Source organism: Camellia sinensis, chromosome 9 (genome assembly GCF_055761805.1).
Source record: "Camellia sinensis isolate YWXY chromosome 9, ASM5576180v1, whole genome shotgun sequence".
NCBI lineage: Eukaryota > Viridiplantae > Streptophyta > Magnoliopsida > Ericales > Theaceae > Camellia > Camellia sinensis.
Window position 1 is genome coordinate 98,750,413 of NC_138969.1, and position 18,104 is coordinate 98,768,516.

The 18,104-nt window shown below is 33.2% G+C and overlaps 1 pseudogene across 1 annotated transcript; it reads right to left on the minus strand.

Moving 5' to 3' along the window:
- Nucleotides 1–4,054: 4,054 nt before the first annotated feature.
- LOC114322122 (histidine kinase 5-like) lies at nt 4,055–10,622 on the minus strand (annotated as a pseudogene). Its single transcript, XR_014341303.1, has 11 exons — nt 9,815–10,622; nt 9,489–9,545; nt 9,056–9,283; nt 8,521–8,614; nt 8,227–8,433; nt 7,646–7,776; nt 7,226–7,275; nt 6,238–6,602; nt 6,030–6,133; nt 4,737–5,550; nt 4,055–4,231 (listed from the first exon to the last, which is right to left on the minus strand). The product of XR_014341303.1 is annotated as a histidine kinase 5-like (transcript).
- Nucleotides 10,623–18,104: the final 7,482 nt, after the last annotated feature.

Sequence of the window (18,104 nt, forward strand, 5' to 3'; positions counted from 1 at the left end):
AGAAGCGTTTGGGATGTATGTCCGACGCTTACATCTTTTCGTTGGTTAGAAACATTTGGGTACGCCCGGTGTTTATAACACTCCTCGGTTAGAAGCGTTTGGGATGTGTGTCCGATGCTTATACCTCCTTGTTGGTTAGAAACATTCGGGTACACCCGATGTTTATACCACCCCATATTGGTTAGAAACATTCGGGTACGCCCGGTGTTTATACCACTCCTTGGTTAGAAGTGTTTAGGATGTATGTCCGACGCTTATACCACCTTGTTAGTTAGAAACATTCGGGTACGCCCGATGTTTATACCACCTGTAGACACCCCATTTTTGACCGTCCTCAAGACTTGGATGTCATTATTTGAACACACGATAATTATCCATGCTCGTGTTCGTTTTGAGTTCCCGAAGGTCTCGGCTGCGCGCCTTGCCTTAGGATCTCTCAACTTGTTTGTTTTGTGCTTGGTTGTGGACCAAGGACTTGTGGTTTTGCTTTTGAGGGAAGAGGGTGGCTTTTTGGCCATCCCTACAACCCATCGGCCAAGCCTTGTGCTTATCGGCCTTGTCTTCTTGCCATCGGCCATTAGTGGTGGCCGATCAACACTCTTTTTGGTCGATTAGCACTCTTTTTGGTCGATCGACCATATCTTTTGGCTGAGGCCTTTCCACCTGCTTTTGCAGATATTTTTGTGCTAGCTGTGACAACTGGTGAGCCCAGATTTCATCCTCCATACACGTGTATGGAGGGATTGAAACAAGTCTCAAGCTTGCTCAACAAGCTTGAGATTTGATTTTCTATAAGAAGGGAGACCCCTCTCCCTTTCCAGGGGTTCTGAAAAATTGAGATAGAAGTTATATATCACTCTCTCTCTATATTTCTTTTTCTTTCTCGCTCTCTCTATATATATATATTTGTGCTTGTTTGTGCTCTAAAATGCATTTTCTTCACATTTTTGCACACAAACACCTAGTGAAACACCATACTCTTGTTGCTGAGGTACTTGAGGGTTTTTTTTGAACTCAAAGTTTGGTTTTTAGTTCAGAAAGTTGCTGGAGTTACCTCTTTGAAGTGGTTCTACAAGGGTGAGTCACTAACCCTCTTTTAAGCTTTGTGTTCATTGCTTACCTAGCCTTATTTGCATGCTTATTTTGGCTTAACTCTCAGCTGTAAAAATATTCATTTTCATGTGTTTGAAATGATTGGTTAAGGTCTTGTCGGTGTTGGGGGTGATTTACCCCCTTGAGTGCCTTGTTTTGCCTTGTTTTGGGCCACCCCTTTAGGCTTTTGTTTTAGCGTTTGTTTAACCTTTCTAATTTAGTGGTGGAAAGTGTGTTTTGAGGCCTTAAATAGGAGAGGGTCATCCACTCTCCTTGTGTTTTGCATGCTTGTATAGATGGCTCATCAAAGTAGCATGTTTATCTAGCATATGTTGGCCATATCTCAGCATGTTTTTGGTGTTGTTTTGCCATGCTATACCTCTATCTAAGGTTGGTTTGATAGCATCTTGCATGCTCCATGCACTTGTAGTGCAATTCTATTCAATAGCCTAACATGCATCATGTGTTTGGACCATCATTCTTGCATGTTTTGGCTCAACTCCAAGAAGCTTTTGTTTATTTTTAGTATGCTCTAGCTCTGATTTATGTTGTTTTGGTCATGCATGCCATGCTTTGTATAGCCATAGTGCATTCTAGCTTGTTAGCTTAGAGTTTCCAAGCCACTAGCATGCATTGCTTAGGCCATTTGCATGATTTGGCATCATTTGATATGAGATTTCAGTGCATGTTTCATGGTCATGCACTCACATTTGTCACTCTTTCAATGCTTTGAGGAGTTGGTTCTTTATGCCTTAAGAATGAGCCATTGCATATGCCATTTTCCCTAAGCTTGTAAGCTGCCATATCAGTGTGTATTTGGTCTTATTTTGCCATGATATAACTCTAATTTTTGTTGTTGAAGTCACCTCATGCTTGATTTTGATAGGTGTAGTGCAATACTCCTTATTAGCCTTGCAAGTTCATGCTTCATGCCCTTCATGCTAGCATGTTTTAGCTTTGGTCCATGCATGTTTTAGTCTCATTTTGACATGTTCTGGGACTATTTTGGGTTGCCTTGGCCATATGATTCATGTTTTGCATAGTAGTAGTGCAATTGGCCTTGTTAGCTTTGAGTTTTGAGCACCATAACATGCTTAATTTGTGACATGTATATGATTTGGCATCATTTATCATGACATTTTAGAGCATATAGACTTGCCATGCTCCCACTTCTTTCACCCTTAGAGTGCCTCTAAGGGTTGTGCATTGTTGCTTAGCTTATGGACCAATATGTGTGCATGCATGTTTTGCCTTTTGGTGCCTTAGTTTTGGTGTTTAATGGCCACTATTTTGAACATGATTGAGGTCTATCCATATCCAGTTTAAGTCCATCTAGCATGTTGTTGCATGCTTGTTGCATTGCATGGCATTTTCATGCTTGAGTTGCATTGCATTTGGCATGCTTATGTTGAGTTGCATTGCATTTCCATGTTGTGTGCTTTGCATTGTGTTTAGATAGGGAGTTTGTCCAAACACGGGAAATGAAGGACATTTCGTACTTGAAGTGATGAAACGTGCCTCATTTCTCGGTCGCCGACCCTCTTGATCATGCATGATAGAGGTTAAGGCATTTATGTGTTCATGTGCATTCATTTGCCATTGACTTGTGCAACTCGGCCTCTTTGGTCATCATGAATTGAAATGCGTGATTGATAGCTCGAGAGTCGAACACTACACTCCTTTGAGCTTTGAACATGATAAGGAGTGTGGTTGTACACACATTTTCTTGCAAATACATTGTCATGCCTCTGTTAGTGCTCTGTTGCAGCAAAAGGAGAAATTTGCAGGAAGCAGTGGCCGATCGACCACTTAGTATGCCGATCAGCTATCAAAAATTGGCCGATAGCCTTAAAATTGGTCGATGATCATTATTCTTTGGCCGATGGTCACACCTTTTGGCCGACTACCCCTCAGATGGTTCCTAAGGTAGGTCAGAAGCATCACAGAAGTTGGCATAATTTTCAGAGGTGCAGAAGTGTGCAAACAGAGGCAACATGAGGCATGGTAATGGATTTTCGAGTGAGGCGATCGAGCATGCATCTTCGAACTCTTAGAATTGAGCTGAGGCTTTGTAATTTGTAGTTATCTATACTTGTTAGTTAGCTTTTGGAATTTGTAATTAAACTAGCTAATTTGTTAATTAGTTAACGTGTTGTAATAATTAGCTTAGTGTTAGTTAGTTATTCAATTTGATTATGTAATAATTAGTCTAATTAGATTATTAGATTAGTTAGAATAGCTTAGCGTACTCATTCTGACCCTCCATCGAGAGGGCCAACTTTTGTAATAAGCGTGCGTGTGTGTGATGCATGTCTTCTAAACCCCATTTCTTTCTCCCTTTTACTTAACCACTTACGATGGTTATTTTTAGGGCATATTTCGATTAGCATCCTTATGCTTCGCATGCATGCATTCATTCATCTGTTTTGCATGCACTGGGCTCGGCGTATCATACAAACTGCATTGTATTTCAATACGTTTACTTGAATACGTGTTCAACAGCATGTTATCAAGTTACATTCACATGATATCTTAGAATAGCCGAGCCTATCTTAGTTGCATTTTTGCATGTGTTCCATTAGCCATCTTAACATGAACTAGGATCATGCATGATTTCTAACTAGTTCTCTGTTTTGGCTTGGAGTACACTGTGAGTGTTTATGCTTTAGCATCCTTGCATGCATGTAAGTGATTGCCATGTTAACATGCTTGCCATGAGGCTAACTGCTTAAGTGATTAAACTGCTTAAATGCCTGTGGGTAAAGGTTGTCAGATATGCATATATCTTGTCTTCCAAAATGACATTCATTGGGCTCGTCTCAAATTTAACCATCCTTTTCTTTTCTTTTCTTTTGTTAGTAATGACTTCCTGACATTTACTCTAAGTCAATGTAAACACATTAAATATTGTATTGAGCAAGATTCTCATAAAGAACACTGGCTACACATGGAAAATAAGGATTCAAGTGCTTACAGCAATGATGGGCATCCTTTTTTTAGATGACTCAAATTTTTGATCATTTGGAGGCACAAATTGTTCAATTCCTGCTTTCACTGCAGCATCCCAACTACCAGTTTCCTCCAAAGAACGAATTAGTCTTATAGCTTGAAGGCCATCCATCACTGGCATGCATACATCCTGTACATGGTTACAGTTTCAATGTATTAGGATAAGACTACAAATCTATGTGACAATGTTCAGAAACATTTAAATGAGTTGCAAGGTTTGTTTATGCAATTAACCTAATTTCCAAGATAAACTCCTCTGAAAAGTTTTGTGAACATGTAAGTATATTAAGGAAGTTTTGGGATGGACATCTACATTGAACTATTCGCTTTGATGGACAAAAAACTACTAAAATTTTGGAGATCTAAAAAGGAATAAAAAGTAAAAGAGAAAGCAACTATAGGCTTTGATAATGAAGAAGAGAAAAGAAATAAGGCAATCAAAATAATGGCACAACCAGTGACAAACCATTTCACCTAGCAATGTAACAACCATTGGGATAAGCTCAAACACTATCCTGATCTTAAATTGAAGTCTGAAAAAGAAAAGGATATGCATAACAAGTGATTAAAATGGTAAGTTGGTAACTAAAATAATAACCATAATCGAAAACATTTTTTAATTCTAGGAAAATTACCATCAGAACGAGATCATAAGTACAGGACTGAGCTGTACGTACAGCTTCAACTCCATTATTCACAACATCTATGATATGGCCCAACTGCTTCATCATTGACCGTGTCACCATCACATTAATCTTGTTATCTTCCACAAGAAGGATCTTAGGTTTGAACATCGATTTGGGAATTTTTGGACTGTTGTTAGGACTGCACTGGGTGCTTTTATTAGTTCTCTCCCACATCTCACTTGCTTCTTGGGAGTCTATTGCCTTTATTGTTTCCCCAATGTTGCTTTCCCTTGAAGGGTGAGTGGAATTCATATCAGGATTCTGGAATTTACCATTTTCTTTATTGTGACACTGTATCTCACTATCACTACCAATTGCAGTTTTCTTAGCAGAGTCTGGGCTGTCCCTCATTGAAGATTCATGTTCCAATGATGTATTAGCACCATCAACCGAACGGGCATCCTCTAATGAAGTTACCTCTTTTGTTGCAATGTTGCTAGAGGGAAATGAGTAGGAATCTTCTAACAAACCATTAAGTTTATGAGGCATTAAAAGCAATATTGTTTGACAATTTTTTAGCCCTGCCAGGACCACTAGAAGCGAAAAGAGAACCCAAAGTGCGTGGTTGAAATTGAAAAAATATGGAACTTGTGTCATCATCATTGGCATCATCCGGAGCATCATGATCAGCCATATCTAAGAGTTCATCAAGATCATCTGAATTATCAGCTGCAGGTGAAACCTTGTATGGTAGTATAAATGTAAATGTAGATCCATGGTGCTCTCGGCTGGAAACACTGAGATGACCTCCCATAAGCTCAACCTATTTCATACGCATATGAATGTGAAGAGTAGTACATCAGCTAAGAAAGTTTATATCAAAGCGACAAAATGAAAATTCATGTCTCCATATGAAATGAAAGACAATTTGAACTTCAAGTCGCAGATAGACTGGAAATTCACATAGAAAGTTTATATCAAATGAAGTGGTATGGGCAATAGGCTTGGAATAATTTAGAATGAGATGCTCAATTTCAGTAATTTTAAATTTCTATTGGATTTCTTGCATGTAAACTACCTACTCTCGTATAAAAAGTGATATAAATTGCCGTTTCTCACCGTAGGGACAGATGTTTCAGGAAGAAGATTAATGTGATTTAGTGGAAATGTCTGCCTATGAATACAATGCTTGTGGTTCATATAATTGAAACATATATGCCTTCTAATGCCCATTTCACAGTACAGCATGAACCCTGGTCTAGAAAAAAAAAAAAGAAAAAAAAAAGAGTTTAACATGATCACCAGTTGTTTGCAGATTGCTAGGCCTAGCCCAGTCCCACCATACTTCTGTGCCGTGTCTGCACCTACTTGCATGTATTTCTTAAATAGAGTAGGCAAAGCATTCTCTGTTCCATTGAAATGAAAAGTGAGATTCTAAGAAATAGCAGAAAAATAATTAATAATAGTCTGTACTCAATGTTTCAAAGCATATTTCAAGATGTGAAATTACCCGGTATTCCAATTCCCGTATCATAAACATCGCAGCATATCCATACTATTGTTTCATTTGGCTGAAGGTGGTTCTCTTCACCTCCATCTATCGAGGCCCCATTTCTAACTGGGGTTTTGGGTTCGTCATCAAGTGTATGGTTTTTGTAAGGACCTTCCCCGTGTTTCTCTTCATGAAAACCTTTTTGATCACAGCAACTTTGAGACAATGATACGCATTTATCTTGTTCGTGTACATTTACTGAAACTGTTGGCCTGTCTGCAGTGATCTTCTGATTGGATCCCTCTTCCATACCCGAAGATGGGGCTGGTACCACATAAAGCTTCATTCCAACCTTCCCTTCATGGGTAAACTTGATTGCATTGCTGGAAAAATAAAATCTTATAAATTTGAAGCAGAACCCAACAAATTTGGTAAATAATGCAAGAAAGGTGCTACAAAACCAGAAAGCATGTTGCATATTCATTTTAGTTGTGACAAATGCTCATATTCACAGTGTTATAAAGAGACACACTACTCATTGCTGATCATCCTAATCTAAGGTACTGGGAGAAGTAGATTGGTGTTACATTGTCATTGCATTTAAGAAAGCCACTTTTGTTAAATATCATGGATAAAGTAAAACAATCTCGCCTCAAGAAAGGAATTATAATTTTCTTTTTAACTAAGGAAAAAATAATATACACCTTAAGTTTACAAATTTCTATAACATCTGTCACATAATTGTTCAAAGGAACAGTTCCTTGGTCCTCTTGACAAATATTTCGCAAATCCGGGGAAATCAAACATCATGACCTCTATTGTCTTTTATTGTGATACAATCACTTTCTAATCATATCAAATAGGAATTTCTAGAGGAACAACTATGGAAGCAGAATGTTACATATGGAGCATAATGTTGGACAAGCAAGTAGCAGAAAGTGCACAAGGCTCTAAACATAGTTAAAACCATCCATATAATCTACAAAGGAGAATTTGAAAATAGTACTTGATTAAATTTGTGAGAATCTTTCGAATCCTTAGAACATCTCCAATAACCTGAAATTGATGCATACGGGGTTAACATGTAAAATAATTGCAATATAGAACAAAATACTAGAAAGTTTTGCAATATGTTTAGATCATGGATTTCAATACAAATTTGGAAAGGAAAAGGGAAATGGAGAAAAAATTTAGCTTATCTTTCATTCATATTTCCCTCCCCTTTTCCCTTTCCCTTTCACTTTCCAAATTCCGACCTAAATCCGTGATCCAAACACGGCGGTGGTAGTATTAGTCCCAAGGTTTCTAGATTTGGGTAGGGATTACTTTTCACTGTGAGTATTAGAGCTTGCATTGTGCATCTAGACCATTTCATGGATCATGTAATTTGTTAGGGCTTGGTAACAGTGTGTAGTAAAACTCTCACCTCCTCAGGAACATCATCTGCTACATGACCTTCCAAGGTTAGTATCTTTTGCAATGATGCTGCAGCAGTCTGGAGTACATGCCTTACTACCTCTCTTGGCCTGAATTTTGCAGCTTCCAACTTCATAACTCCTAAAGGAGAAAAGAAAATAAAAAATCAAATCCAAAATTGTAATTAAAATCCTAGTAAGATCAGCTTTACAGTGGAATGCTAGACTATATTGTATGACTAAGATTCCACCGTCACCTAGATTGAAGCCAGATTACTGACTATAAGGAAGACTCACATTCACTCCCTCACATCCGACCCCCTCTTGTGCATAGAGAGATAGACTAACACAGAAACCAAACTAGTAGTGTACAAACACACATGCAAGACTGCACAGTAGTATACTATTGAGGAAACAAATACATACAACAAGACTTGAACCTAAGACCTCTTGAAACCTAAGTTTTGATACCTTGTTAGATAGATCACCAATTGATTAGGGAATTGGTCCAGGAATGTTGATCAAGTCTCATACAAACAATGTAAACAAGGATAAGAACATGTAAATATAAGGGAGGGATGAAACTTCAAACCTGATTCAACTTTGGAAAGGTCAAGAATGTCATTTATAAGTTGAAGAACTAAATCTCTTGAAGATAACATGACACTCAATAATTGTCTTTGCTCCTTGTCAAGGTTTGTGGTGGAAAGAATCTCAGCCATGCTTACAACTCCTGATAGTGGGGATCTTATCTCATGCGACATGGTTGCCTGCATTTGTTTTGCTCGCATTGTTTCCTCTGCAAGAAGAATCAATTGGTAAAAAATGAATACCCTTTTTCTTCTAATGCTTATTCAAACCCACCAAGAATAAATCAAAGAGAAACCTGTTATATGAATTGTTTTGTTTAGCTCTGTCTCCTTGGCTTTTTGTACTGCTATTTCCTCTCGAAGTTTTGCCATCTTTTCCCTTTTTCTCACCTGTCAAGTAATAAGGCACATATTGTATTTTTTGTTGTCATATTGCTTAAAGACCTATAAAACTTCTAAATTTTTTCTTTAAAAAAAAAAGAAAGAGGAAGAATAAAAGGGCATGGTGACATTGAAGGAATCATATAATATAGGTCAAACCAAAACATTGAACATAAAAAATCAATATAATCTAGTCCAACATTTGGACAGGATATATCATGAAAAATGAACTGTTTCTCTAACTTGTGATTCACAAAATCTCAATACTAAAGTCTTTCTTCTCTGATTCAGAAATACAACCATTGATTAGTACATAAGAAGAAAAGCTAATAAGATTTTCTTTTCAAAATGGTAGTCACAAATCAATTTGTAATATTACATAGTGTTGAATTTAATTTTGAAGACCACCATGGCACTATACAGACTGCTGAATCTTGTAAATGAACTCACCTGATTAGTTACATCCATTCCCATGTAATTCACACCAATAGTATCCCCTGCATTGCTGAAGACAGGTTCAACATATATCAAAAATGTCTTTGACCCAAATAGTTCTGTCTCAAAAGTAATTTCCCTTTTTGCAGGTACCCCTCGTTCCAAAACTTCTCTTTTGAAGTGTTGAGATTCCTTTACACCAGCACCAGTGAATATCTCCACATCCGTTTTTTCTATAATGTCCTGAAAAATCAGTGAATTTGAGGAATGCATGTGCCAGATTCTGCAAACAGTGCTTTACAGAAATTACATGAATTACAAAAGTGAAAAAATCGATAAGAAAGGAAAAGTGCATATTGTCAGGTTTCACACCAGCACTGAAATAAAGGATGCAACTTGTAGCAGAAAATAAAACCTCAGAATAAGAAAATCACTGGCAGTCAATTACCTCCTCGTGCAAACTCGGAAAATGATTATAGATGAAACGCTACCGCAACTCTTTATCCTGAAAGAAATGAAAATGAACGCTAAGATATAGATGATGAATTTTCAAGAAACTTATTGTAGATAATAAGAAACATTAAAATGACTGCAACAAAGTGGAGAAAATTTTAGTCAAGAACCACAGTTAGAACAAAATCTTATATCAAAGTTCATCCCCAAATAACTACCAGTTAAATATTGTGTCCATACTGAGTTGCATCCATATGCACTGATAGCATTGCGGCAAAGCAACAAACGGAAGGATTTAAAATGAAATCTGTTCTAAATTACCTGATGGCCCATGACAACTGGTGCATTTTGAATAATGAAATTTAAGAAATTATCGGCTCTTTTTAAAAGATGGGACAATTCTTCCACTGGTGAAGCCCGCCTTTCCAAATTTTCTATGTTTTCCTGCAATTTCTCCGTAAGTATCTGCTCCCGCTGGTTGCTAGCCTTCAACAATTTCTGTAAATGCATGGCCCTCTGCTTCAATATATGACAGTGTCATACTCAGCTTCTATTTCTAGTCCTTTATTTTGAACAACCATGTCATTTCTCCTCCGAGGAACATCTGGCAATATATCATATATAGCATCCAATATAGAAATTAGGCGCTTATCACCACTATAACTTTCTTCCTCAAAACGATATTCCTCAAAAATCTCCAATTGCTTGAGCTCAACCTCTTGCATTTGTTTGCTCAGGTTGTCAAGCTCTTCTCTAAGAAGTCGATTAGCATTGGCCTGCTTATACTCCCAGTTTTTTACAAGATGTACCAACTGAGACAAGCCCTTCTCACTGTAATTGCTTAGCTCTGAAAGACATTTGAAGTCAACTATAGTCTTTTCTTCAATGATTGTAACCTCCTCTAACATATCTTGATCTGCTCCAGGCCTTTCTATATTGAATTTCTTTCCAGCTTCATTTATATCTTCAGGCCACATTGAAGAGAGGACTTCAATGTCCATTTCTTCTACACTGTCGTTCTCCATTTCACAAGCCATTAATGTCACTTATGTATCACACCCAATTCAGGTGTCTAAGTGCCTTCAATGTAGGTGAACATCAAAATGATACTAAGCCATGCTTTCTTGCCTGTATATTTACATCTGAGCCAAGTCGAGGTTATCACTATTTAAAATTGAGTTCCACAAACCAGACTTAACAGAAAAATGGGCGATGTGTGAACGCTTCACTGAACCTTCCTATCAAGAATAAGTTCCAAATAAGATTGAAGCATGCAAGACATAAAGGTATAATTGTATTTTAAGAAGAAAGTAGGTAGGTAATCAAGTAATGCAACATAATCAAATTTTACTATTTGGAGAATCTTCTTAATTCAGCTACTTTGACCTTTTTATTTTTAGAATTGTTCAGTTACAGATTATTAGGCTTAATTTTAGGCTACATCATTGAGAAATCCTTGATTTCAACCATACAACTTTTTAACAAAAAATATATATCTTTTTTACTCTGAAAGTTCCTTCAAACATTGACCCGAGTCCCACCTACTTGGCCATGACTCATAAAAAGGAGGATAATTACTTCCATAGATCATGCCTCAAGTGAATCTCAAATCAAACTCAACACAGGTATAAGGTAGCCTCTTCGTGCATCAATTGCATAAAGTATAGGCGAACCCAAATTAAGAATTTTTCTTTTGGCTTATCTGAATTCAACCTCTACAGTTTTCTAACTGACAAAAAAAAAAAAAAAAAAATAAATAAATAATAATAATAATAATAATAATAATAATAATAATAATAATAATAATTGATTGTTGTAGAACAACCATAGCTAAAATGAAATATAGAAGACCAAGTCCTATCTTTCAAATTGTGACCAAGTAACCAGAAAATTGGTAATATTGTCATCCTAAAACAGTTCTTAGAACCCTTATAAATCCCCCGGAGGGAAGGGAAAGGAAAAGTGAAAAGGATTGTAGATTATGTGACATTAAACTAAAACATTGAAAAACATATATACTCAAAATTTCAAGTATTTTCATTGTATGTAAAATTCATAAACTTTGTCCATTGAAACACAATAAATTTTGAGCTGCCTCACATCAAATACAAAGCACAAGAAATAAGAAAAACCTATCAAAATCAGTCTATTCAAAGAAAAAAATTTTGAGAAGACTGAATTTAAACAGATAGATTAACACAAAACATAAATTATAGAGATAGATTCAAAATCAACACAGGTCAAAAACACAATGCGTAACACAAATTGCTTATGATGATGAATACATGAATTGCAGAGCCACAATTTGAATCGAAATTCAGAATAGAGATTGAAAAAGGCAAGTAAAAAGCTAACCTTTGTGATCCGAGAACAGTTTAACACACACACAAACACACTCTCTCTGTTCCAACAACAAATGAAGGTCTGGCTCAGCAGCCCCTTCCTTTTCACTATAGATCTGAAAGAATCTCTTGAGAAAGTGGTCGGTCAATGAAAAAAAAACTACCGAAGTTTTTGGACCATTTATATGTATATACATATATATGTATATGTATATGTCTATGAGAGAGAGAGAGAGAGAGAGAGAGAGAGAGGAGTGCATGTGAGGGAAAGGAAAACAAAACAAAAAATAAATAAAAAATGGTGAGGGAAGAGAGGCTCAAGAAGCCATGTGAGTTGGAGGTCAAAAATATTAATGTAATGCCAAATACAGCGAGAAAATCATAAACTTTTTTTTACATGCTGTGTTTTTTTTTATAGTACTCTCTTCATTTTTTTTTTTGTTGATGTATGTATAGTATATCAATAATGATAGGTAGCCGAAAGTTCATGGCTCGAATGGTTCGAATGGCTCGAAACACTCAAAACGACGTTGTTTTGAGTGTAAAATAACATCATTTTGATACATTTGAGCCATTCGAGCTACACAAATTCGGGCCACCAAATATTTTTCATAGTATATTTAGAGTTGAGTCTCTCTGTTTCAACTTTAGACTCCCCATTTTCATAGCGTTTTCTTCACTCTCTCTCTCTCTTGTTGTCTCTGCAGAAGATTCATTCAATCAAATTGATTTATTTATTAAATTATGCTATGAATCTTAAATAATTTATTAAATATTTTATCAAATCTCTTAAATTATGTGAGATTCACATAGGTGAATGTGTGAATTTATATAAGTTTCACACCCATATAAGAGATTTAATAAAAAATTTAATAAATTATTTAAAACTTGTAACATTGTTTTATTTATTTTTTTTTAGAGAAATGTTTGGACCCTTTTTGGATTCCTTTTTAGTAAAATATATATATATATATATAGAGAGAGAGAGAGAGAGATTTAAAATGGGCTCTCTCCCGCCCATTATGAGGTAACGTATTAGCCCAATGTTTGAGAAGTTATTTTATAAAGTTAATCACGGCAAGACCCCTCAACTATTTGAATATATTAACTTATTCTACTCATTCATGAGCTTATTCATTTTGATTTCTTCAAATATAAAAATGTATCATTTTTTTTTACCGGATCACTTTTAAAAAACATGTATTCGTATAATTTTTATAATTGAATGAATTAATTTAAACAAATTTATACATAAGAAAGGTAATCCTATTTTTATTCCCTATAAATCTACAAAGACAAAATTAATCACAAAATCAACCATATAAATATAAGTGGAGAAATATGAATGAAACTATAAATTTAAAGATGGAGCACAGTTAGCCAAGTTTATTTTATGTGATTGGTTCTGCAATTGATTCTATAGACTTGTAACGAATATTCTTAATATTAAAATTTGTATAAAAAGTGTTTTGAAAATATAAAAAAATAATAATTAATCAATAAAAAGTGTCTTGTACAAATTTTTCATTTTGTTTTTAATTGTATTCTTGTGGTCAAGTGACACTTTTTACTTAAGCCTTAATCATAGATTAGGATGGTTTAGTTTGTTTTAAACCGTAGTTAAGACGGGCATGTTACCTTATTTATTTTAAACTAATAGCTCATAATATAATTTAAAAGGAAAAAATATCATAATATATAAAAAAAAGTTAAAAGCATCACACTTGTCAATTTTAAATTTATTTAAATTATTTTTAGCATGAAATACTAATAAATCTTAAATAATAATTTTATGAACTATTTGATCATTGCTTTGTTCATATGGACCCAAATGTGTCATTCTAGTGTGAATTACATAAAGGGTCAAATATAAACGCATGTGTTATATGTTGAGGAATAAATGTGAGTTTTGTCATAATGTTGAAATTATTAAACATAATATTTCAAAAAAAACACTTCTTAGTATATTTTTTTCAAATATAACACTCTAATATAACACATTAAAAAACTTCTTATGGTACTTTTCTCAAACTTAACACTCCAACATAACATACTAAAAAACTCCTTAGTATACTTTTCTCAAAAGTAACAACGTAACATTTCACAAAAATTCTTTAGTATACTTTTTTCAAACATAACAAATGTAACATTCCAAAAAAACTCTTTAGTGTATTTTTTTTCAAACGTAACACTCTAATCAATGTAACACAATAATTGCTTAATGTATTTTTTTCAAACGTAGCACTCTAATATAACACTCCAATCTAACACCAGAAAACTACACTAACAGAAATGTAGATTTTCATGTTCGACAACCAACACTTCGGCCACCAATCCCTTCAAAAAGAATATTTCACATCTCACATTTCTATTCTCATCCCAAAAACGAATTAGAAAATTAAAAAAATGAATCATAAAGGGCATTCACTTAAACTTAAATGTCACCAAATCAAATGAATACAACTTCCAAAACAAAAAAAGACTAATTGGTTTATAAGAAAACTCTTAAGACTAAATGAATTAACATTCCCCATATGAGATTTATTTATGGGTAAATTTTCCTTATTTTTACTACAAAACTATATAAATAATTTAGTACACGATGCTTTTAAAAAGTTATAAACAAAATTATTTTTAAAAAAAATCATAAACACTTTATTCAAATTACAGCAAACCTTAATTTAGCCTCCTGGTCCTAGAATGTATACATTTATCAAGGCAAGTGGCATGGCTGTGGGGCTACTGACTTAACAAAAGTGATTTTAATCTATAGTTGAACTAAATCCCAAGGCCTCTACCATTTATTGAATTATTTTATCACCATTTTTTCACAAATAAATGAAAATTATGGAGTTTTCATTTCTTTTTTAATTTAGAAAAAGTGTTCTTCTTATTAAAATGAATTGTGGTTTTGTTTTTGTTGCTTTGTTAATTTATATAAGATGGGAAGGGGAGTGTCATTTAAAATAATCAAATATTAAAATATAGAAATGTTTGTAAAGCAAATGATTTGGGCATAAAATATAAAGAGTATTTGAAATTTGAACTTTAAAGAGATTATTCTAATCAGAGTCACTTTTATCTCGTGAAAGAAAGATGTTATTTTTAAAATTATTCTATTTTCCTTTCATTTAGCGGTGGTGCTACATGCACCAATTAGTGTACTAACTAGTATATTAACATTAGTTATGACATTATTATTGATCCCACTCATTAATTACATTATAAATACCAAAAATCTCTTAAATTATGTCACATCATCAATTGGTACGTTAGTTGGTACACTAATTGGTGCACATAGCATTATTCTTCATTTAGAGCAGATTAGAATAAAAAAAAAAAATTCAATTAACATTCTTCATAATGATATGTGAAGTAAAAACTATATAATTATTTTAAATTTTATTAAAAAAAATTTAGAACACTCATTAATAACACAAATTCTTATAAATTCTTGAGAAGAAGTTTGTCAATTAGTTAATTGATTGGTCACGTTTTACTTTTTCTTGTGTGAATTTGCAAATTTTTTTTTTAGAGTTCCAAAGTTCCTTGATTCAACAGGCACTGATTCCCACCTACCAAGTTTAGAAGCTGGTTATTTATTGATGAGCAATATGGTCAATTCATTCACCTCTAAACCGTATGATATATAGATAATTATTTAGTAATTTCAAAATATCATATTATATTATTTAAATATTATTTTAAATCAATTTTGTAGTGAAAAATTTACGAAGGGAATGACTCACTTAGTATGCATTACGGTTTCTTATTTACCTAAAATATCTCGTAAATAATGTTACATGACACTCTAAAAATATTTATCGATTTTTATAAATTATTATTGTTATGTTTTTTTAGATAGGATATAAATTATTATTATTATTATTATTATTATTATTACAAAGAATATGAAAATAACGACTTGGTCCATCATTAACTTATTGTTATGGATTTGAGTGTCGAAAAATAATAAATTAGGATTAAAATTACAAATATCTTATCCTTCGTAGACTGCTCTTTAACTGGAGGCTGATCACTTTTACTAATCTCTTGACATATGCAAACATGAAATTTTTTCAAATTGTTTGACTTGGATAATTGTCAGCAAAGAATAATTTTAAGCAAAATTTTCGAAATTATTTGACTTTGATAATTGTAGGCAGAGAATAATTGTAATATTAAAAAAAAAAAAGTTACATAATTTCATTGTGTCAATTGGAATGTGTTTCATAATATAATAATGTATATATTATCATTTCATCTCATATTTTAGTTTGCAATAGTACCATAAAATGAAAAGAAAAAATGTTTTGGGTTAATAAATATTCATATTTAAGAGGAGTTCGATGAAAAATTTTACGACAGTTCTCCTCCTTTATGTATGTCAATTTTATACTTTTTTTTCACCAACTTCAAATAGAAAATCCAATTACCTTTATGTTATACTTTGTTAAAAATTAATCCAATTTTTTTAACAATTGCATTGACCTATATTTCATTTGGAAAACAAAAACAGACATTATTAATCAAGTTAAGTTCAATATAGATTGTAAATAAAATGAGTTGTTTTACATTAGATTATTTGTGTCAAAAGCACTTTGCTTATTTATTTATTTTAAAAATTTTAAATTTGGTAATGGGGTGGTTATAGTGATCAAATGGAATCCTTTGGGAAATTTAGTATAACTTTTGAGGGAAATTAAATTATGAATAAAATAAAAGAAGCCTGGAATAAATTATTATTTCAACACCGACAACTTTGAATTAAATTAGTTGGTTGTGGTGTGTGATAATAAATAGGTCTAAGTAGAGCTTATTTTAAGGACAAGTGTTCATAATTTATACGAACTGAACAACTAAAGCCACATTCTCCCCTCCTTTGTCTGCCACTTGGCCTTTGTCTATGTAGCAATTCTCCATGTGACAATCTCTGCTGACCCACCATGCCACATCATTTATAGACAACCACGTGGACACAAATAGAAATTGACACATGGCATACTCCACATGTAGTAATGTTAAAGGTGCCGCCAATGAATGCAATTCATGATTGATGTAAAAGCATAGCAACAAAATTCTTTCAATTATACTACTTGTACCATATTTTCTTCTAATATGTGGGCGAATTTGATTTTAGTTTTTAATCTATTTTGTATCATATCATCTTTCTATTTTTTTATACGTTTTTTTCCAAAAGAGCAAAAAAATTAGCTTTTAACCAACTTTTTAAAACAACCATTTGTCTGTTATCTGGGTTGTCTTGAAAAATTGGTTTAAAATTGACTTTTTAACTTTTTTTTAAAAAAAATGTATAAAAAAGTAGAAAGATGATATAACTCAAAATAAGTTAAAAATAAAAAATGGACTTTTAACCATGTTTCCAAATTGGCCCCTAATATGTATTCACAATTATTAATATAATGAGTCCATTTATATTTAATAAATGAATGTATCGCAAAACAAAATGTGATTATTTAAAATATATATATAAGCGTACATTGTTGAAAATTTTAAATATATTATATTTATATGTGTGGCTTGTTTTTTATTTTTATTTTAGATAGGGTATGTATGGCTTGTGTATATGAAAAGATTTTTTTTTTATAGATGAAGTGTATATGAAGAGATTGAATTAGGTAATTCCAAGATTTTAGAATATGGTCATGGAATGATTTATTTGTCAAGAGGAAAAGGAATTTTTATTTATTTATTTGTCAAGAGGAAAAGGAATTTTTGGGTTCGATATCGAGTTGAATTTTTGTCAGTTCAAGGACTCGTTTCAGATTATTTCATAAATCATAATAGAAGTTGGTAGCTTTTGATTAACTGGAGAATGGAAAAGAATAATCATTTAGTCTCACTAAGTTTTGGAGAAGATAAAATTAATAAAATATTTTTTAGTGGGCATGCTGCAATATTATCCTCACATTTTTTGTTCTAATTCTGTGTACCTAGCATTTTTTATAAAAACAACATAATAATATTAGAAACGAACAAAACACAATGAATGTAACGCCCTCAAAATAACAACATAGAACCCATTAATATAGACATGCATTGATTTACAAAAGTTCCACATTCTTCCATTAATCAGAGTTTCATTACAAAAAGTATTACATGTTAACAATAAAAGCAAATGCCCTAGAGGCTTGCAGCTTTCCAAGTTAACACTTGGTTACAACAAAAGAGTACTAACTCATTTACACATTTAGCCCTTGGCTTGAATATACATGTAATACATCAAGATAAGACAACAAAAAGTGTGT